The 23,781-nt window shown below is 40.3% G+C and overlaps 1 long non-coding RNA gene across 2 annotated transcripts in view; it reads right to left on the reverse strand.

Annotated features, from left to right (window-relative positions):
• LOC134358850 (uncharacterized) overlaps window positions 1-23,460 on the reverse strand; it is a 57,026-nt gene extending 33,566 nt beyond the window's left edge. For both annotated transcript variants that reach the window (XR_010020968.1, XR_010020967.1), the window contains exon 1: window positions 23,211-23,460. This is a non-coding gene — a long non-coding RNA (uncharacterized LOC134358850). The remainder of the gene's footprint in view (window positions 1-23,210) is intronic.
• Between the last annotated feature and the right edge of the window lie 321 nt (window positions 23,461-23,781).

The raw sequence follows: 23,781 nt of genomic DNA on the forward strand, positions 1-23,781 counted from the left end.
ATGAATTGGTCCCTTCTGTAATAATGATGCGACCTGAAAAAAGGTCTAGTGCTTTCCTGGTGTATAAACTCTTCTGGGCCTCCAACCAAGTACAGATACAGATCAAAACTGATGTTTTGATGACAAACTCTGCCATCTTCTTCAGGGATGAAGAATACTGCCAGACTAGAGACTCTCAGGCATCATCCCTGACGAAGGTGGCAGAGTTTGTCATCAAAGCGTTGGTTATAAACGATACCTGTACACAGCTGGAAGCCCAAGAAGAGTCTATTCGTCATTAATGATGTGACCAGCTATCAAAGAGAAGTAGACCTTCATGAAGCATGGTGCTCTCGTATCATCTTGGAGCTTAATGCTATCAAGGCAGTGGAAATGAGGATTGACTTCTACCGACAACCCCCTATGTCAAGCTATGTCCGTGGCTGAGTCATTCAAATCCTTGGGGAGTACTATTACCAATATATTGAATTGGGATAAGCACATTACACTCATCACTAGGAAAACCCAGCAGAGATTGTGCACCTTGATGAATTTTTACTTAGCCATCATTGAGAGTGTTGTGACCCACTGCTATCACTGTTTGGTTTCCCACCATCTCCTCTCTCGCCAAGTCCAGGTTGCAGTGAGTGGTCATTGGCTGTTGGCCACTGACGTTAAAAGACCTATTCATTGCCAGAGCAAAGAGAAGAGCTGGACAAACTACTGCTGACTCCACCCACACTGGCAGTCACTTATTCACCAAATTGCAATGAAGAAGTCACTACAAGTTCATCACCAGCAAGACTATTCATCATCTCTGAAGCTTATTTCCAACTTCTTAACAAAACGCACTGAGATGTAATACCCAAGTATCCCCGCACAACATCCATTAAATGGTCTTTCCTGCTCTTCTTGTCCTAATGGTAATTATTTAGTCTGTCCACATGTTCATATTTATTTAAGTTTCATTATTGATATTTATGCTAATTGTTGATTGTTTATGCTGTTTGCACTATTGTCTTGTGAATTGTTGGCTGTATTGTGTTGTCTGTTATGGTATTGTCATGTGTTTTGTGCTTCATACCAAACCACAATTTTGGTATGTTTCACATATTGGCAATAAAGTGATTTTGGTTTTGTGTGTGTGCGCAATGAATTTGCAATAATGCATTCAGTGGATATGGATATAGGACTTGAAGATAAAAAACAGTGGCCTTGAGAATCTTTGAGAGATAATTCAACTTCTTCCTGAACTGCATTCAGCTGCTTAGAATTTTTTAATCTTGCTTTGACATCCACCATTATCTTTGATCAGAGCTTCCTGAGGCCTGTACAGATTACAAGATGTCTTTCTCCTTTCATTCTCTTTCAACAAGATTTCAGTACATTGTGTGAAAACCTTGTAACCTGACAATAGCATGAACAGCTTTTGCTGAACCTTCCCACATATATGTTAAATTACTTTTAGTACCTCACATCAGTACACCTCTGCTTTAAGAGCTGGAAGTGCCCTTACATTGCTGTGAGGCATTAGTAACCGAGTGTCCTGTGATGCTTGCTGACGAGAAGCTGTCGGGGGAGCAGTGATTGCAGCTAGCAATTATGTAAAAGAGGTGGCAGGATGTGGTACACATATTGTCCACACTGCAGACAATGAGGTTTGGGATGGTGACTTTGATCCTGACACTGCAGATAATGAGGATTGGGATTGTTTTCTGACCCCTGACACTGTAGACTTTGAGGATTAGGACAGTGACTGTGATCTCTGACACTGCTGTAGTGTATTTAATATTTCAGTAATATTTTGAGTAATATTATAAATATATTGTTTGATTAAGTGTTCTTTGTTGAAATAATTAATTACGGGTTATATGTAGGAAGTACAAGAAAGGCAAATGTCATCAGGCTACCACATCATAAGTGTGCACCTCAGTAATGTAAGAATGTAGAAGACACTCATCTCCGGGTTACCTGTGTTTATCTTTTGATTAGTTTTATGCTTTGGTGTTAAAAAACATAACAATGGTGATTAGTAAGTTTTAAAATGAACCCAATATGACTACATATGTGTTGAAATGAAGCAGGACATCCGAGTTTAAAAAAGGCAGAAAATTGATGAAATTCATGGGTTCATAAATAATGAGTACTGGTTGATAATAATAATACATTTTAAAAAAGCGAAATAGCTGGCTATATAAGAGAATAGACGTGTTTGATTGCAGAAGGAACAACTGGTTGATGTACAGTCCTGTGAGCAAATTGAACAGCATTTTGAAGCAAATGAAATAGCCAATGGAAAGTGAGTGCCAGTTTTGATGAATGCATTGGGTGGAAAGTCATACAGTTTGCTTAGAAGTTTGACTGCTCCAACCAAACGAATCGAAATAAGCTTTCAGATATCATGAAGGTAATCCAGGAATGTCTGGAATGGTAACCATTGTTGATTGCAGAACACTTTAGGTTTAATAGGCAGAATGAAAAGGAAGGGGAGTGCATTTCAGCATATATGACTGAATTGAAGGGATTGTCTGAGCACTGTCAGTTCAGTGATGGGCTTGATGATGCACTGAGAGATTGTTTATTTTGTGGAATCTTACAAGAAAGCATTCAAAAATGGCTCCTAACTGAAGCACAGCTGACAGTTATGAGAGAAGTTGAAATCACTGTATCAATAGAAACTACAGATAGAGATGCAATTGAGTTGCAATCAGGAATGAAAAAACGCCGAACAAAATTGCAATGTTAAAGCAGAAACCTACCTGGCCGAACAGAGTGTGTTACATTGTGGCAGAGTCTCACATACACTAGACCAATGCATGTTGAAACACAAAATTTGCAGAAAATGCAACAAATAGCACACATACAAAGAGCATGTAAGGCAGGCAAAAATAAATGGACTGCTCAGGGACGAGAAAAAGATAAAAAGTCCTCATTACCAGACTTCTCATCAAAAGTATGCAGTTTTGAAAAGAGTGCTAATCTGCATACTTTTGATGAGAAGTCTGGTAATGAGGAGGACTGGATAGCCTTGAGATTTCTAATGTGAAAACAAGAAACAAGCAATATGGCTTAGACCTGAAATGAACAATTAATCAAAATGGAATTTGACACTGGCTCGGCTGTTTCTGCCATTCCTCAAAATGAGCTTGAATAGCATTTCAAAGATATTGAACTGAAGCCTGCAGATATACAACGAAGATCTAGATAGAAACATCGGAAACCTACAGCACAATACAGGTCCTTCAGCCCAGAAAACTGTGCCGAACATGTCCTTACCTTAGAAATTACCTTGGGTTACCCTTAGCTCTCTATTTTTCTGAGCTCCATGTACCTGTCCAGGAGTCTCTTAAAAGACCCTATTGTATCCGCCTCCACCAACATCGCCGGCAACCTATTCCACGCACTCACCACTCTCTGCGTAAAAGACTTACCCCTGATATCTCCTCTGTACGTAGTTCCAAGCACCTTAAAAATGTGCCCTCTCATGCTAGCCATTCCAGCCCTGGGAAAAAGCCTCTGACTATCCACACGATCAATGCCTCTCATCATCTTATACACGAGATCTGTTGAAAAGATAACTCCTAATGAAATGACATTGGTAACAGTGAAATACAAGAATCTTCAAGCCACATTGGGCTTATATTGTGGTTAAAACAACAGGGTCAGCATTGTGGGGACCTGATTGACTGAAATAACTGAACTTGACTGGAGGTCCATCATCTGTTTGCATGCCACATCCCCTGCAACAGAGTCAACTGAAAGCAAATTAGGACAGCTACTGGATGATGCTGCAACAGTGTTCAAGGATGGCATTGGAGAACTCAAACATATCAAAGGTAAAATAGTGTAAGATGAAAATGCCACATCCAAGCTTTACAAAACCTGTCCATTTGCTTATTCCTTCCATGATAAAGCAACCAGTGAGCTAGATTGCATGGAGGCTAAAGGAATTCTTTCCAAGGTTAACTGGAGCCCATGGACAATACCAGTGGTCCCAGTAGCCAAAAAGAATGAGTCTGCCAGGACCCGTGGTGATTTTAAGGTCACCATCAACACAGTACTGAAAGTATGTAGCTCACTACCTTTTGCCCAGGATAGAGGATATCTTTGCAAACCTTTCTGGCAGAAAACACATCAGCAAAGTGGACTTAGCTGAGGCCTACCTACAGGTGAAAATAGACGAAGAGTCCAAAGTGCTTGTGAACATAAACACTCACAACGGGCTTTATCGCTACAATAGACTAATTTTTAGAGTAGCATCTGCACCGGCACTCTGTCAGAAGGCTGTGGACCAATGTTGCAAGGCTGCCCAGGCACTCAGTGTTACCTGGATGACATCGCTGTAACCGGTAAAGATGACAAGAAACTTCTCCAAGATCTCAAGACAATGTTAAAAAGAGTAAGAGATTGTGGGCTCAGAGCATGACGCAACAAGTGTGAATTCTTTAAACCAAGCATCACTTACTGTGGAGACACCAATTCACACAAACATTACGCAACTGTGCTGAGAAAATTCAAGCAGTTGTGGATGCCCCACAGCCAAAGGATGTGTTACAGTTTCAGTTCTTCGTAGGATTTATCAATTACTATAGTAGGTTCCTACCAAACTTGACTACTGTGCTCCACTCTTTGAACTCATTACTACAGATTGGGAAGAAATGGCAATGGACAAGGCAATGTGAGGCAACTTTCAAAACGGTAACTGAAATGGTGACATCCAGACACTGCACTCATACATTGTGATCCACATCATCCAATGAAGCTTGCCTTTGCCTCTCCTTGTGCAGTCATGTCACTTGTTTTGAGTAATGGAAGTGAACACCCCATGGTATTTGCATCATGTTCCCTTACCGCCGCAGGGAAAAATTATTCACAGATTGACAGAGAGTCCTTGAGTCTGGTTTGTGGTGTAAAACGGTTCAACCTGTCCTTGAATGGGAGAGAGTTTACCCTCGTTACTGATCATCAACTTCTACTGCACAGATGTGTGTTCCACTAACAGCAGAAGCATGAATACAGAGATGGGCTCTGTTTCTTGGAGGACACAATGCAATATTGAATTTCAGAGGACAATTAATCATACAAACACAGGTGAATTGCCTGGTTACCCTTAAAAAAGGAAATAACCGAAAAATTTACAAGAGGACACTCCTCTTGAACAATGGAACAAGATTAGCCATTATCCATTTTTCTGGAACTTAAGTGTCTAAAGATGAAGCAAATATTATACCACAAGACCATAAGACATAGGAGTCTGCTCCACTGTTCCATCACAGCTAATATTTTATCCCTCTCAACCCCATACTCCTTCCTCCTCCCCATAACCTTTGATGCCCTTACTCATCAAGAACCTATCAACCTGTGCTTTAAATATACCCAATGATTTGGCCTCCACAGTCGTCTGTGGCAATGAAGTCCACAGATTCACCATCCTCTGCCTAAAGAAATTCCTCCTCATCTCTCTTCTAAAGGGATGTATTCTGAGGATGTGTCTTCTGGTCTTAGACTCCCCCACTATAGGAAACATCCTTTCTCCCTCCACTCTATCTAGGCCTTCCAATATTCCATAGGTTTCATTGAGAATCCCTCATTCATCTTAACTCTAGCGAGTACAGGCCCAGAACCTGATGCAAGTATCTCTACAAGAGCTTATAAAGTTGCACTTGGTAAGACCTTGGAGATTTGCCCCCCTGAATGCACACCAAACTTCCTTCTTTATAACATGCATACAGTATGTACCAAGGTCTCACTACTTACTACTCTAATTTCTTTGGAATCCATGAATTATTTAGAGATACAGTGCAGAATAGCTCCTTCCAGTCCTTTGAGCCACACCGCCCAGCAACCCCAACAACCCCTGATTTTACTCTAAACCTAATCACAGGACATTTTAAAATGATCAGTTAACCTACTAACCAGTATGTCTTTGGACAGTGGGAGGAAACTGGAGAACTCAAAGAACACCCATGCGTTCCACAGGGGAGGGATGTACAGATTCCTAACAGAGGATGCTGGAATTGAACTCTGAACTCTGACACCCCAAACTGTAATGACTTCAGGCTAATGATATTCCCCTTCTTAAACCAATGAGAAATAGATGTAAAATATCTTGGCCATCTTCTGCAGCTCCATGTGTACGTAGCCCTGATGGTTTTTGAGAAGACCCAGTCCCCCCCAGTCACCGTTTAACTGTTAAACTTCTTCACGTAGAGTGTGGTCCCTGTATATGGAATGAGGTGCCAGTAGAAGTGGTTGAGGCAGGCGCATTAACAACATTTAAAGGGCACTTGGACAGGAATATGGACAGGAAATGTTCTGAAGGACATGGGCCAAATGCAGGCAAATAGGACTACATTATCTTGATCAACGTGGCCTGTTAAGTCTGACGGACCTATTGCTGTACTGTATTGTTTGAAGTTCTATGAGTCCATGACTTTTAGTCAGAGACTCTCCACTCACAAAACTAAAAGATAAAAATCTAAAACAAGAGAAAATCTGCAGATGCTGGAAATCTGAGCAACACACACAACATGCTGGAGGAACTCAGCAGGCCAGGCAGCATCTATGGAAAAAAGTACAGTTGATGTTTTGGGCCGTAAAAACCTGTGCTGTTTTAATGTACAGAATGCGTGATCCTACAGATTTAATTATGGAAGCAAAATGCTAGCTACAAGCATCAGACAGTTAACACAAGAAGTGGAACTGTTAGCATCTCATGTTACTTGTTTATTGGTCTATTACCGATGAGAATCATTGAAAATAATCAATATTGATTCCTCAGTGGGTAAAATTTAGGAAAATACTTGCATGGGAGACTTTCTTTTTTGCCAGATAGATAATGGAACATAAAGAGAATCATAACAGCAAATTAAAATGAAATACACCATATGTCTGTTGTACATCAATCATTCATGTAAGGCCATGACATCTAGGTATGGTGTTGCAAAGTGTATGGAGATGGTTGAAGAAACTGTCTCTTCCTGTCACACCGGTGAGCTCATGACCTCAGAAGCCTGCTGGCTTGCCTTATGTAAATCTGATGATAAAGATGGAAACATTGCCTTCCTCTAGGTGGAGCTATTTGCTCAAAACTACAAGAATGACCTTTAACGAATACCCTAGAATTTGTAGGAAAATATTCCTCAGCATCATTCACTGATGTTTGTTTGATATAAAAATGCTTGCTTGTAGCTTCAGTGATTACGTACAAATGAAACAGATGCAAGCTTGGGTCACAGTCATGAATTGTAAATATGGCTCCATTTCATTACTTGAGAGCAATAGGATTGGGGGAAATTTAAGTGAAAGCCAAGTGATCAGAATTAGGCCACGCTACCTTTCAGGAAGGAAATTAAATTTGGAACAATCTCATTACTGTGGAATTGAAAGTTGTTCCTTTGTGACAAAAAAAAGGCTACATACTGCATGTCACATCATTAAATTCTGAGTTGCCTTGTTGCAGATTTAGACCGTGGCTCTCATCTTGGTTTGAGGATTTGGATCTGTATAAATGTTATACTTGATGTTGACAATATTTTGGGAATGCAGAATGGTATCAAGCAGAGAGATGTTGATGTGGAGTTGCATAGTTAGCAAGATGATGGATGGATATCCAGATTCCCAGATTATCAAACTCAAAGTCGAGTGTATTATCATCTGCCAATGTACATTTGTACACACTGTAATGAAAAGCTTTACATCAACATCACAGGCACACAGCATCATAATAGCAGAATTTACTAAAAAACACACAATCAGAACAAAAAAATTCAACTTTAGTGAAAAGTGGTCAAACTGGCCAGACTGAGTTTGAATCTTACCAGAGAAGCTGAAAAATTTATACTCAAGTCATTAATAAACCTGGAATGGAAACTGTTCTCAGCTACATCAACCACAAAACTATTGGGTTTTCTGACAACACCAGGTGGCTTTACCAGCAAGCTCCACATTTCCTGAATGAATAAAGAAAACTATGACATTTTAAAAATGATCTTGTGCAATTATGGAAGTTAGACTGCTTTCAATAATCCCTCTTTTTTTTTGCATTTTTCAAACGTGTCTCTAATTGTGAAACTTTGAAGAAACAAATGTCACTCTGCCCTGGGGGCAGTACTGGGACAAAAGAAAAAGTATTCAATCAAATAATGGGGTTTAAGACAGGAAAGTGTGAAGTGCTACATTTAGGAAAGTCAACTTAAGGTAGAACTTCCACAGTTAGGTCCTAGGATGTGTTTTAGACAAGAGGGACCTAGGGATATAAATACTTGATTCACTGAAAATGAAGTCACAGGTAGACAGTGTAGTGAAGGAGGATTTTGACATGCTGGCCTTCAGTCAGGGGAATGAGTATGGAAGTTGAGAGGATATCGTGTAGTTACTATAGATGATGGTGTGACCACTGTTGGAGTATCCTGTTCAGGTTTGTTCACCCTGTTGTAGGACAGTTGTTATTAAACTGGAAAGAGTGCAGAAAGATTTTTCAAGTGTGTTTCCAGAACTCAAGGGACTGAGTTACAGAGAGAGGTTCAGTTCTGGTTCAAGTTCACATGAATACCTATGAATACAGCCAAACGAAACAGCATTACTCCAGGACTGAAGTGCTAGACACAGTACCAACCGTCACATGCATAGTACCCATAAGTGTTCAAGCACATATAAAATATCAGTAAAATACAGTCACACAAAAAAATACAGTCTAAGACCCTAAGTCTATGAATGTTGCAGCAGACTGCTGTCAAACACAATTCACTTTGTCTTCTGACAGGAAAATCTGCAGATGCTGGAATTCCAAGCAATGTGCACAAAATACTGGAGGAACTCAGCAGGCCAGGCAACATCTATGGAAAAGAGTAAACAGTTAACATTTTGGGACGAGACCCTTCATCAGGACTCTGATGAAAGATCCTGATGAAGGGTTTCGGCCCAAAACGTTGACTGTTTACTCTTTCCCATAGATGCCGCCTGGTCTACTGAGTTCCTCGAGCATTTTGGTCTATGGCTTGGATTTTCAGCATCTGCAGGTTTTCACTCGTTTTTGGAAGAATTAGAGGGTGTAGGTTTAAATTGGGTGAGAGATTTAATGTGAAGTTGTGGGTAACAGTTTTACACCAAGAGTGTTTAGTTTATGGATAAAAAAAGCAAGCAGAGGAGATGGTTGAGGCAGATACAACAACCAATTTTAAAGGACAGATACATGGATAGGAAGACTAGACAGAGTAGATGTGGAAAAGATGTTTCCCATGGTGGCAAAGTCTAGGACAAGATGGCACAGCCTCAGGATAGAGGGGAGCCCTTTCAAAACAGAGATGTGGAGAAATTTCTTTAGCCAAAGGGTGGTGAATTTGTGGAATTTGTTGCCACATGCAGCTGTGGAGGCCAGGCTGTTGGGTGTATTTAAGACAGAGATTGAAAGGTTCATGATTGGATATGACATCAAAGGTTACAGGGAGAAGGCTGGGAACAGGTTGAGGAGGAGAAAAAAAGTATTAGCCATGATTGACTGATGGTGCAGACTCAATGGGCCAGATGGCCTAATTCTGCTCCTATGTCTTATGGACAGGTTTAGAAGGATATGGGCTAAACATGGGAAAATAAGACTAACTTAGATGGGCTTTTCATTAGCACTGATGTGCTCTCTGACTATCACTGTAATTTCAAGATAATTTGAGCATTGATATGCAAGAATAAATATAAAAATTAGCTTTTTGCAGCAGCAGCAGAGCTCCTTACAAACATGACAAACATAAAATAACATCAAATTAAATTAGCACGAATTGTGCATACACACCAAAATAAATATAATGACACTAATGCACATGAGAAAGAGAATAAAGGTATGAAGTCTGATATGGTGTTAGGGTTTTCTAGGTGAGTCCAAGTTACCTTGTACTACCTCAATGAATTGTTGTAATGAAATTGTCTTTAAGGATGGTATGTAAGACAAGTTTTTCACTGTACTTTGATACATGTGACAATATTAAACCACCAAGAACAGGACAAATCCTTAGTAACACACACAAAATGCTGGAGGAACTCAGCAGGTTAGGCAGTATCTATGGAGATGAATAAACAATCAACAGTGATAGGTGATGTCAGGTGATTAGGTCAGGCAAAGGGCTGGAGAGGAATGAATATGTTAGGAGAGGGGAGCGAACCATAGGAGAAAGAGAAGAAAGAAGGGATCCAGGAGGAGGTGATAGGCAGGTGAGAAGTGGTAAAAGGCCAGAGTGGGGAATAAAAGAAGAGGGGAGAGGGGAGGAAGTTTTTTTATCTGAAGGAGAAATCGATATATGGGGGCTACCCAAATCAAATGGCACAAGTGGAGGCCATGGACTGACATATCGGAATGGGAATGGGAATGGAAATTAAAATGTTTGGCCACCGGGAAGTTCTACTTTTGGCGGCTGGAGTGTCGGTGCTGAATGAAGTGGCCCCCCAGTTTACGATGGGTCGCACCATTGTGGATGAGGCCGCATTGGGAGCACCCAGCACAATAGATGATCCCAGCATATTCACAGGTGAAGTGTTGCTTCACTTGGAAGGACTGTTTGGGGCCCTGAATGGATGTGAATGGGCAGGTTTAGCACTTTGACTGCTTGCAGGGATAAGTGCCGGGAAGGAGATTAGTGAGGAGGGATGAAGGACAAGGGAATTACAGAGGGAGAAATCCCTGCAAAACATAGAAACATAGAAACATAGAAAATAGGTGCAGGAGTAGGCCATTCGGCCCTTCGAGCCTGCACCGCCATTTATTATGATCATGGCTGATCATTCAACTCAGAACCCTGCACCAGCCTTCCCTCCATACCCTCTGATCCCCCTAGCCACAAGGGCCATATCTAACTCCCTCTTAAGTATAGCCAATGAACTGGCCTCAACTGTTTCCTGTGGCAGAGAATTCCACAGATTCACCACTCTCTGTGTGAAGAAGTTTTTCCTAATCTCAGTCCTAAAAGGCTTCGCCTTTATCCTTAAACCGTGACCCCTCGCTCTGGAAGGTGGAGAGAGAAGGGGAGGTAAAGTTATGTTTGGTGGTAGGATTCCTTTGGAGTTGGTGGACATTGTGGAGGATATGGAGGCTCATGAGATGGTAGGTAGGACAAGAGGAACTCTATCGTTGTTGACAAATCAACAAATCCTTGTTGGTTGTTTTTAAAAGTTGGCAACTTTTTTGTGGCAATTCATTATATTTGCTAATCTACTGTTGATGAGTCTCAATAAAGACTTCATTTGACTTCCACATTTCAGGTTATAACCCTCATTAGTTTCTCAGCCACAGATAAATCCTGTCAATTGGCGGCCATTTCAACATTTCTTGTTCTATTAATTTGTTCTTCCAACCTTGTTGCTTTTCTTTATCAATATTTAACATGCATATTCACACTGTTCAATGTGTACATTTTCATTTCTATACAATTCTGATGAGCAGCATGGGAATTTTAATGAGAATTAAAAGTAAAGTGAAGCTCATGCTAATCTTTCCATTGTCAACATCAGCTAAAAGACATTAATTATTTTCTACATTGAACTTTTAAACGGAGGAGAAACAATAAATTATGGTAAAACTGCAAATTTAATTGAGTGAGCAAAAAACCTAAAATGTGTTTCTTATTTTCCATAATTAGAATTTAAAGTCCAGCTTGTATCTACCGTGGAGTCTTGCTTTAGTCTACTAGAACATATATTTTCTCTAAATACTGCATTTGTTTGGTAATGTTGAACTGTGTTCTGTGGAATAAGTGAGGAATGTTCACTCAATGTTCGAGGAATATTTAAGGAGCAGAATGTTCATAAATTCAAGAGGATTGTGCAGGTGTGGAAAATTTTATCCTATGCTGTAATTTGTTTTGACATCTTCTTAAATATGTTACCGCTCAACATTGTGAAATGTGGACCTTGTTATTATTTCATTTTCTATGTATTTATGTGCAAAGTTGCCTTTATTTGGCTCATAACAGTTCATTCTCAGCTGGATCCTGTAGGATAATCACAAATAGCACAAGAAGATCAGCTGCAATTGGATTGCTTAAACATGATGAAAAGGAAAATCTTTACAGTCCTGGAGAAAACTCATCAAGACGAAATAAAGAGATAAGTTAACCATAAATTCATGATTCTAAACTTAAAATTATTGTTGCATCCATAATATAAGCTCACTAGAAATGCTGAACTAGCATTGTTTTAAAGCTAGAGTTATCTGTTTAAATTAAACAGTAAAAGGTTGCCTGATGTTTCTGAGCCCTTCATTACTCCTTAAGTTTTGGAAGGTTGATACAAAATACTCCATGCATGAAATTTAAATATTCCAGTTATGTGGACAACACAAAGTAGATTGAGTGAGGATATTCCTCACCTCTGAAGGTCCTGGACAGGCCATTCGGCCTACAATATTGTGCTGATGAAAATCCACCTTGTTGAGTGTGGTCGTTCATTGATTCTATTATGGCTCTTAGATTTACTGGGTATGCTCATAAGAAAAGAATCTTAGGGTTGTATCTGGTGATATATATGTACTTTGATAATAAATTTACTTTGAACTTTGAACTTTGATCTTGATGCCAATTTACACCAAATGTTTCCCCCCTGTGTATCATCCATATCCTCCCATTCCAATCACATTCGTGTTCAATGTAAGTATATTATTAAAGTATGTATATATCAGCCTGTTAAGGAAATAGAAGGGTATGGGTGATAAACAGGAGGAGAGCATGTGTCTATCTAAAAGCATCTTGAACGTTATTAAACTGCCTGCTTCTACTATTATCCCTGGTAACTTACTTGAGACAACTACCACTCTTGCGTAAAAAAATCTTGGCTCTCACATTGTGTTTAAACCTCCTCCCTCTAATCTTAAAAGTGGGTCCGCTGGTGTTTGACATTTCTACCTTGGGAAAAGATTCTGACAGTTTACCCTATCTATATCTATGATGGTTTTAACAACCTCTATCAGGTCTCCCCTCAGCTTCCAGTGTTCCAGGCAGAACAATCCAAGTCTGTGCTTTTTGTTCATGCTCTCTAATCCGGGCAGGTCCTGATTATCTCCTTCTGTATTTTCTCCACATCTTTCCTGTAATGGGGAAAAGAGAATTGCATGCAACACTCAAATGTGGACTGATTAAAGTTTTATATAGTTGCAGCATGACTTCCTTAAGAACCAAGATCAGTTGCAATTATTTCATGGAGAGGACTGTGAACCTGCAGAATTCTCTACTACTGAAAGATAGTGAAAGATGAGAGATTAGATGTGGACAAGAAGGAGCAGAAAGGTTTCTCAATGCCAAAAGGATCCAGGGAGAATGGGAGTGTCATTTTCCACATTTGACCTCTCTCCCTCTAAACTTTTCATATTAGAGGAGCAGAGGAGGTTCACCAGAAGCTGCCTCAGCTAAACAGCACGCCTCATGAGGGAAGGTTAGGTAGATTAGACTTTTTTTCCTCAAGGTGACAATGGCTAATCCAAGGGAACATAATTTTAAGGTGATTGGAGGAAAGTATAGGCAGGATGTCAGAGGTAAGTTTTTTCACACAGAGAGAGGTAGGTATGTGGAACGTGCTGCCAGGGGTGGTGGTAGAGGCAGATGCACAAGGGAGTTTTAAGAGACTCTTAAAAAGCACACAGATGAAAGAGAAATGAAGCGTTATGTGGGGAGGATATGTGAGAATTATCTTGGAGTAGTTTAAAAAGGTGGCACATCATAGGCCAAAGAGCATGTACTGTGCAATACTGTTCCATGTTCCTGCCCAAATGCCTTTTAACTGTTGTTAATGTACCAGTGTGTGTCACCACCATCTGGGGGTAAAATTAGTTGTCCCTTAAGTTCCTTTTAAACCTTGCCCCTTTCACCTCAAACCTATGTACTCTAGTTCTTGGATCCCCAAGCATGGGGATAAAGTCTGTGCATTCTATCTATACCCATCATGATTTTATACATCTTTATAAGGTCATCTCTCATTCTTCTCTGCTCCAAGGCATAAAGCTTATTGGCCAGTAAAAGAAATATGAAAACGGATTTTGCCCTGCAAATCAGATTCGGATTCAGATTTATTTATTTATTTATCTATCTATCTATCATGTGTACATCAAAATATACAGTGAAATGTGCTGCTTGTGTTAATAACTAACACAGCCTAAGGCTGGGCAGTCCACAAGTGTTATCGCACATCCTGGCACCAACAAATCCTGCCCCTAATGCTTGGCAGAACAGCACAGAACACAACAAAAATGAACTCAATAAGCAACAAACAACATCAGCAAAACAAGCCCCTTTGCTTTGTCCTACCCACCCACTTAGAAATTGTTGGCACAACATTGTGGGCCAAAGGGCCTGTACTGTAATATGTTCGATGTTCGATGTTCCAAGTTCAAAGTTCAAAATAAAATTTATTATCAGAGTACATATGTATCACCATATACAATCCTGAGTTTCTTTTTCTATGGGCACACTTAGCAAATCTATAGAATAGTAACTGTAACCTGTAAACATCAGGAACTGTTAACTGTAAACAAACTATGCAAATGTAGATATAAATAAATAGCAATAAATAACAAGCATGAAATAACAGTATAACAGAGTCCTTAAATGAGTGTAGCTATCCCCTTTTGTTCAAAGCCTGATGGTTGAGGGGTTGTAGCTGTTCTTGAACCTGGGTGTGAATCCTGAGGCATTTGTACCTTCTACCTGATGGCAGCGGTGAGAAAAGAGCATGGTGGTGAGGACCTTTGATGATGGATGCTGCTTTTCTATGGCAATGTTTCATGTAGATGTGCTCAGTGAGTGGGAGGGTTTTACCTGTGATATACAGGGCCAAATTCACTACCTTTTGTAAGATTTTATGTTCAAAGGCATTGGTGTTCCTGGACCAGGTCGTACTGCAGCCAATTAGCAAACTTTCCACCATACATCTACAGATGTTTGCCAAGGTTTTCGATGACATGCTGAAGCTCTACAGACTTCTGAGGAAGTAGAAGTGCTGTTGTGCTTTCTTCACAATAATATTTACATGATGGATCCAGGAATAGTGACACCCAGGAATTTAAAGTTATTGACCCTCTCCATCTCTAATCCTCCTATGATTACTGGCTCATTGACCTCTGGTTGACCTCTCCTGAAGTCTACAATCAGTTCCTTGTTCAGACAATAAGGTGCAAGAGCCATGGTGTAGTAGATTAGGAGATCAAGAGTTCATCATTACCAGACAAGAAGTCTCTTCAAAAGTCATATATCATAGGATAGAAGCTGTCTTGAGCCCAGCAGTGAATGTTTTTAAGCTTTTGATTCTTCTAACAGATGGGAAGAAGAGAGAATGATGAGGACGGGTAGAATCTTCAATTATGCTGCCTATTTTTCCCAAGGAAGTGGACATGTAGCCGGAGTCCATGGAGGGGAGACTGTTTTATATGATAGACTGGGCTGTGTCCACAACGCTTTGTGATTTCTTGTGATTTTCAACAACACAGTCGCCATACCAAGCTGTGATACTTTGGGTAGGAGGCTTTCAGTGGTGCTTCTGTAAAAATTGGAGGAAGTTTATGGGGACATGTTGAATTTCCTTAGCCTTCTGAACAAGTGGAGACACTGGTGTGCTTTTCTGGCCATGGTGTCTATGTGTCAAATTATTGGTGACATCTACACCTGGCAACTTGAAGCTCTCAACCATGTCCATCTCAGCACTATTGATACTCTGCCTCATTCCCTGATGTCAATGATCACCTTCTTCATTTTGCTGACGTTGATGGAAAGGATGATGCCATGATACTATACCACTAGGCTCCCTATTTCCTTCATATATTTCATCTCGTTGTTGCTCACTATGTTGTATCATCTGCAAAGTTGTAGATGGAGTGAGTGCAGAATCAGGCTATGCAATCATAAGTATAGAGCAGCGTTCCCCAACCACCGGGCCGCAGACCAGTACCGGGCCGCAAAACATTTGCCTGGTGGCCGCGAGAAAACGATATGATTTGGCAATATGAGTCAGCTGCACCTTTCCTCATTCCCTGTCAAGTCCACTGTTGAGCTTGAACGCACATGTGGTCATTACCCATGCATCATCCACTTCAGCGCAGGAAGGAGATCAACTCCTCGAGCTTGCAAATGATGACAGGCTGAAAAGTATGTTTGACATAACATTTCTGCCGGCATTCTGGATCAAAGTCAAGGCTGAATATCCTGAGATAGCCACGAAAACACTGAAAACGTTGCTTTCATTTCCAACATTTTTCTGCGAAGCGGAGTTTTCTGCAATGAATGCAACGAAAACTAAACTGCGGAATAGACTGGACATCAGGAACCCCCTTCGAGTATCGCTGTCTCCCATCACCCCTCGATAGGACCGTCTTGTTGCAGGGAAACAAGCCCAGGGCTCCCACTGATTCAGCAATATTGGTGTGTTGCAATGATTTTATATGTTTATACAGGGAAAATATGTGCTGTGTTTAATATCCAAACGTTACTTAAAATATTATGATGCTATTGACTTACTTATATAAATCTCAGCCCTTCTTGTCCTTGCTGAACGCTACTCTCACCTAGTCCCGCCGACCTGCACTCAGCCCATAACCTTCCATTCCTTTCCTGTCCATATACCTATCCAATTTTTCTTTAAATGATCATATCGAACCTGCTTCTGCCACTTCTACTGGAAGTTCGTTCAACACTTACTTCAAGCTCACCTGATAATTGACTTATCACTATATTCATGCGAGGAAAATATGTGCTGTGTTTAATATTAAATTCATTAGATAAAGCCTTTTAAAAATGAAATTGAGTGTATTAACCATTTATCACCTATCTTACGGTCGTGATTAACAACCCCGCCCCCCCCGAACAGAATCGCCAAAAAGGATTTGCAGAAAAAAAACAGGCAGCTCAGGACGCGCATGTGCACTGGTGCCCGCGCAAGGCTTCATGGTCACTGTAGTCTTTTTCTGGGTAAACACAACGTATTTGACTGCTACTCTTGTCCGTTGGCAACCCTGACCACCTCCCCCCCCCCCCCCCCCAGGTCGGCCGGTCCGCAAGAATATTGTCAATGTTAAACTGGTCCGCAGTGCAAAAAAGGTTGGGGACCCCTGGTATGGAGTGAATAAAGTTGGGAGATATGGATGCAGTCTTGTGAGGCACTGTTGTTGAGGGCAATCATGCAGTCAGTGTTGCTACCTATTCTTACTGAATGTGATCAGTTGGTGAGGAAGTCAAGGATCCAGTTGCAGAAGTGATTGCAGAGTCCTAGGTCTAGGAGTTTATAAATGAGTTTGTTTGGGCTTACAATATATTATTGAAGGCAAAGCTGTAGTTAATAAACAGGATTCTGACATAGGTGCCTTTGTTCTCCAAATGTTCCAGAGATTAATGTAGGGCCAGGGAGCTGGCTTACGACATGGGCATGTTTTGGCAATAGACAAACTGCAGTGGGTCAAGGTTGTTGGGAAAAGATTGTTGATATTGGAAAAGGATCCCATTTTTAAAAAATTTACCGCAAAATTTTAAATACATTGATGTAGCATCATTTTTTTTGTATAATTCGATATCATCATCATCATCATCATCGTGTGCCGTGTCATATGACATAGGCGATCACGGTCTCATGACCATGATTGTTCTTGGCATATTTTTCTCCAGAAGTGGTTTACCATTGCCTTCTTCTGGGGAGAGTCTTTACAAGATGGGTGACCACAGCCATTATCAATATTACTTAGAGATTGTCTGCCTGGCGTCAGTGGTTGCATAACCAGGACTTATGATATGTACCAGTTGCTCATGTGACCATCCAACATTTGCTCCTATGATTTCACATGACCCTGATTGGGTGGTTAAGCAGGTGTTACACCTTGCCTACAGGTTACCTGCAAGCTAGCAGAGGGAAGGAGCGTCTTACGCCTCCTTTAGTAGACATGTATCTCCACCCCACCACCCAATTCGATGTAACCTTTCATATTTTATAATTCTTCTAATTTCATTGTTATTTTGGAGATATGTTGATCAAATTATTAAAGAGGAGAATGTTGAAAACCTACCCAGAAGGGTATAAGTGAATTTGAAAGGAGACCAGAGACTAGAAAGAAGAATACTTCAGGTACAGAGGAAACAACTGGGATGAAAGTGGGAAAACTTCCCTTTTGTAGTTTGTGCAATAAAATAAAACGAAAATGGTCTGTGTTGCTTTGGAATTTCACTCCATGTTTTACAAACCTTACCGTCTGGTACTAAAATAAGCAAGAAAAACATAGATGTGTTTGTGAGCAGAATCTTGCTCTGTTGATCATCAAGGCAGACTGCATAAGGAAGATAATTAAGTAGAGCATGACTCATCTTGAGATGGTGGTATGCTTGCACAAGGGAGCTCAGGAAATAAGATATTCGCTGTTGAAAAAGATAAAATGTATTCTGCTGTACATTTTTGCAGCAAATCTGTCTGAGGAGCTATTAATAATAAACCAGATCTGGTATCCAAAATGCTAGCACTTGATAATAGCAGTGCCTTCAGACTCAATAACAGTCACCTTTATTATATGTCACATACATCATTTAGAATAATTTTTCTGTGCATAGTGGCTCAGCAACACTGGGAAGTAATTTAAATGTAAACCAGTAGCTCATGCTTCAGTCGTCAAGAACCATGTGAAAGTATTTAACAAACAAGTTTTAAAATAGAAGTGTGGGTTGCAATGTTCCATTTCAAAATGCATTTAAAAAAATAATTTGTCATGCAGGCTCAAATATATTACTAATCTTGTTCGACATTCAACCAGCTCCAGCAGAATCGGAATCAGGATTAATATCACTGGCATATGTCGCAAAATTTGTTGTTTTGCAGCAGCAGTACATTGCAATGCATAAAATAAATACAAAAAATTATAATAAGTACTTATAAAAAATAAATTAAGTAGCATAAAAAGAGAGGGAAAACTATACAAAGGTAGTGTTCATGGGTTTATTGTCCATTTAGAAATCTGATCACAGAGGGAAAGAAGCTTTTCCTCAAATGCTGAGCGTGTGTCTCCAGGCTCCTGTACCTCCTCCTTGATGGTAGCTGTGACACCGTACCCTTATTCCCCATGGCAACTAAGGGTAATTTCAACTCTTGCCCTGTTCTACTGCTGAACAACTAAAGTCCTCACAACGATTCTCCCTAAATCCCTTCTGTACACTGAGTAGGGAAAGCTACATTAACCATTGCTGCACCAAAGAATGCCTAACTTGTGTTGAGAAAATCTTTCTAATCAACATTAAATCAATTACAATCTCTATTCTTTCTTTTCTCTTCCCTTCCCTTATCTTTTCTTCCTTTCTCCTCTTTGCCTTTCTTTCCTCTGAATCTCTCTGTCTTTCTCACTGTTTGTCTCTGTCTGTCTGTCTGTCTGTCTCTCTCTCTCTTTCTCTCTCTCTGTCTTTTGACTATAACAGCTTTGTATTTGTTTAAGTGACCCACAGATTATCAATTCTGTTTTAATTATCGTTATAAAGTTGGCAAAACCTTGCAAAATGTCAGAAATTTGCTCTGGATAACTATTTTGCTCCTCAGTATCATTTATTTCTCAGTTGTAAATCGGATAAAGCTACTGGTGTTGTTTTACTGCTCTGCCCTCCCTCAAATCTATCTTAATGGTACAAATCATGTCATGCACTTTTCTCATTGTATAATATTAATACAATTTTCATACATTGGCAGCAAGCCATATGCATTATGTACTCTCTGGATGCTAACAAGAAATTCTAGAAAACACAGGGAACTGTCTCCTCTGCTGTGTAAAAGTAAAGCTATTTCATTTATCAGAAGAGCAGTTAATCCTCTGTTAATTCTCTAGTTCTATCTCCTTGGCTTTACCTTGTCAAAGTGCTGGTCCATGTTTCCTCTCCCTTTCCCTATTGTCAGCAGCTGTAAACCTCTTTTAAGCTACTGATGCTCCCAAGCTCAGCTCTATTCTTCTACCCATGATAATCACACCTCCCTTAAGGGTTTCCTTTCCAGGTTCTGAAATAGAATTCCTTAAACTTATCCTCTTAACGACATACATGGACAAAGGGATCTTGGGGTCCAAGTCTATAGCTCCCTCAAAGTGTTCACATAGATAGATTGGGTGGTAAGGAAGGAATATAGCACGGACAAAGTGTTGAATAAAAGGAGACCATGTTGCAACCATATCAAACTTTGATCAGGCCACACTTGGTGTCTTATTTGCATCTCTGGCTGCCACATTATAGGAAGAATGTAGAAGCTTTGGAAAGGATGCAGACAAGGGCTACTAGGATGCTGCCTGGATCAGAGAATATTAGCTAAGAGAGGTTAGATGAACTTGAGTCATTTTCTCTGGAATGTCGGAGGCCTGATGGAAGTTTATAAAATAATGGGAATCATAGACAGTCAGAGACATTCTCTCAAGCAGAAATGTCAAATGTTGGAGGATGTGCACTAAGTAAAGGGAATAGTTTAAAGGAGGTGAGTGGAGCAAGCATTTTTCCACAGAGAGTGGTAGGCACCTAGAAAAGGGCTGCCTGGAAAGGTGGCGGAAGATACAGAGGGGTGTTTAAGAGGCATTTGGACAGACAGATAAATGGGTAGGATCTGGAGGAATATCGATCACATACAAGTGGAAGGGCTTTAGTCTCCATTGGCAGCACTCTGTGACAGCCATTATGGGTTGAAAGACCTTCCCTGTGTTGTACAGTTTTATATATATATATACTCCCTCTTTTTATGTACATTTCTCTCATATCTCCCCTCTCTTCATAGTCCACTACCCTCTTCAAGTCTTCAGGAAGATACTTCCACCAGTTGTCACCGATAATAAAAAAGTAACTAAAATAACTGGGCCCAGAACACACACACTCTCACAATTCAAACATATTTTTATTTTAATTGTGCACAAAGAAAACAGCATGGCCACTGTCACCCACATTGTTTCAGGACAAAAACCTTGCTATTTTTGTACAGAATTGGCTTATTAGTTATGGATACTGACCATTTGGTAAATTGCGTCTATTCAAATTCCATACTTGCAAGGTCAATCTCCATTCTCAATAGAGCTGTAAAAAGTTAATGAAAACTTCACGGTGACAACTGATGATATTCTGCAGTTAGTAAAGCAATTGTCCCTTAGTTATTGGGTGTGTTCACATCCTTCCTTTATACTTATCTCGTCAGTCACTGGCACCCCCTGTTGAGTAAAGAGATGCTATGTTTCAGAAAGATCTTTCTAAAAAGTTCTCACTACTGAGGCCGCACTCATCTGGCTTGAGTGCCTACTGCAGTAGTCACCCCTGACTATCTGTCTACAATGGAGAAAGTTGGCTCTGGCAATTTCCCTTCAAAGGTCTCCCTTGACTAGACACCACTGCAGTCATTCTCACCTGGATGTGGTCTTTAATTCTTGCCTTACCACATCTCCCACACACACCCCAATACTTCTTTTTTCCTTAAATGCCTCAAGGACTGCCTGCTGATTCTTCTGCTAACGCTGCCCATGTTGGGCTCATTCTCTTGGAACTGGCTTGTTCCCGGTACCATCTACCTTTGGCACTCTGTGATCCCAGCTAATCACAGGGACCGAACAACTAGACAGAAAGTGAATGAAGGATGGTGATTAGGCCTCAAACAGTCAAAGGCATTTGAACTACTTTTAAATGTCTTTAACAATCTGAAACACTTAAACAGTATTTATAGAGATTTAAATTTTCTGAAATAGTAAAAAAAAAATGTGTCATAAATTTGAAAGGTTAAAATAATGTAAGAAAAACAAGCCAACAGCAAATTTGCACTTAACTTTCTAATTAAGGTTAGGAGAATCAGATGAATCAGATGAATTCAACTTACTAATGGTAAATCACCGGTGTAATGTGGAGAGGCTGAGTGTAGAGCACAGAATGCTGGGCAGCAAAAGAACAGACCCTTTGGCCCACAACCTCTGTGCAGACCATGATGACAATTTAAACTACTTCTCCCAATCCTTGCCTGTTGCTGTTATAGTTGCTGTTTCCCTGGATGGTAATTTGTGGCTGGTTTATTATTGCTACATGTACTTACAGTATATGCAGTGAAAAACTTTGCTTTGGATGCCATCCAAAATACAAATATGTCAATGAAGTGCAAAGGAAAAAGCAAAATCACAATGCAGAATATAGTGTTACAGTTATGGAGAAATTGAAATGGATATAAGTTGCAAGGGCCATGACAAGGTAGGTTGTGTTGGATTAGAGTGTAGAATTATTATTTTTCTTGCATGCTTCTTGTAGTTTAACTTTCCTATGCTTGTATATAATCCATCAAAGGTTATGGGGAGAAGGCAGGGAAATGGGGATAGGAGGGATAATAAATCAGCCATAATGAAACGGGGGAGCACGCTCAATGAGAGAATAGCGTCATTCTGCTCCTATGTCTTTTTGGTCTTATATATTCACTGAAACATGTGAAGTTGTTCAGTAAATTTTCTAGTAGTTTTAGTATGCTGTAATTTAGAATCATAGAGTACTGCAACACAGAAACAGGCCCTTCGGCCCAACCATTTCATGCCGAGCTATTATTCTGCATAGTGCCATCTACTTGCACCAAGACCATAAACCTCCATACCCCTCGCATTCATGTATTTATCCAAACTTCTCTTAAATTTTGAAATTGAATCAGCATCTGCCACTTCCTTTGGCAACTCATTCCATACTCTCACCACCCTCTCACCACCCTCTCATCTCCCCTTAAAAAGTTCACCTTTCACCCTTAACCCATGACGTCTAGTTCCTGTCTCACCCATTCTCAGTGGAAAAGATCCGTTTGCATTCATCTTACTATATCCCCCATAATTTTGTATACTAAAGGTTTCTAGACATTTTCTGGAAGTGTCCCAGTTTTCTGCAGCAGGCAATGCATGACTTGAATATGGCTGTTTCATAGGGGAAACACCCTGGTTTCCTTGGCTGCATAAGTCTAGGGAAGACAACCTCCAGCCTCACCAAAATAGTGAGATTGAAGTGCTCACCACCCCAAACCCCCGTTTGTGTGGATGCTGTGCAGTTTGCTACCCTGTTACAAATTGGTGCCACAAAATTACAGACAGTACACTGCATACGATTAAAGGAATTCTATTTATGAATCTTAACTTAACTAAAGGGTTAGTAAAGAATAACAAAAAGAAAAGGGCCCATTCTAATTAAACAGTCAAACGTGCATAAGTTGGAACTCATCTTGAACTTCTCAGTCATTTATGAGCGGGGCCCTCGTCAGTATAACACCCACATTACCTTCCGAACGTCGCTCGCAATCCATCTCAAACAAACGGGTCTCCCACCAGATTGTATCTTACGACCAGTTCTCCCCAGCGTCTTCTCTCTTCATCTCCCGCCAAAACAATAAAAAACAAACACCAGCCTTATTGTCCCTCAGCAAGGAAACCTCCTACTAATTAGATGGCACACATTCCACATCATCCCTTATCTTCAGCAGTAACCCAAACAAGCCGAAACAGAGCATGCTGAAAACAAGCAGCTCTTACAGAACTACCAAAATGAAATACATACAGAATAACAGTAAAAATGTGAACCAGGGCATTACATAGGGTAATATGTTGTTATCACCAGTATGAGCATGAGATTACCACAACTTTGTTTTCTTTGTCTACATTTTTCTGCTTTGCTTTGATTAAGTTAAAGTGCACTAATATGGGTCCAGTCTTGTAGAACTGAGCTGGGACTTGGTCGAACCAGTCTGATAGCTTGAGATTCGGTCTTGTAGAACCTGTCTGATAATTGATTCAGTCTGGTGGAGCCGACTGGCTGTGCACAGTTTGAATGAATTTTGATCATGACGTGATTA

The sequence above is a fragment of the Mobula hypostoma genome, chromosome 2 (genome assembly GCF_963921235.1).
Source record: "Mobula hypostoma chromosome 2, sMobHyp1.1, whole genome shotgun sequence".
In the NCBI taxonomy this organism is placed as follows: Eukaryota; Metazoa; Chordata; class Chondrichthyes; order Myliobatiformes; family Myliobatidae; genus Mobula; species Mobula hypostoma.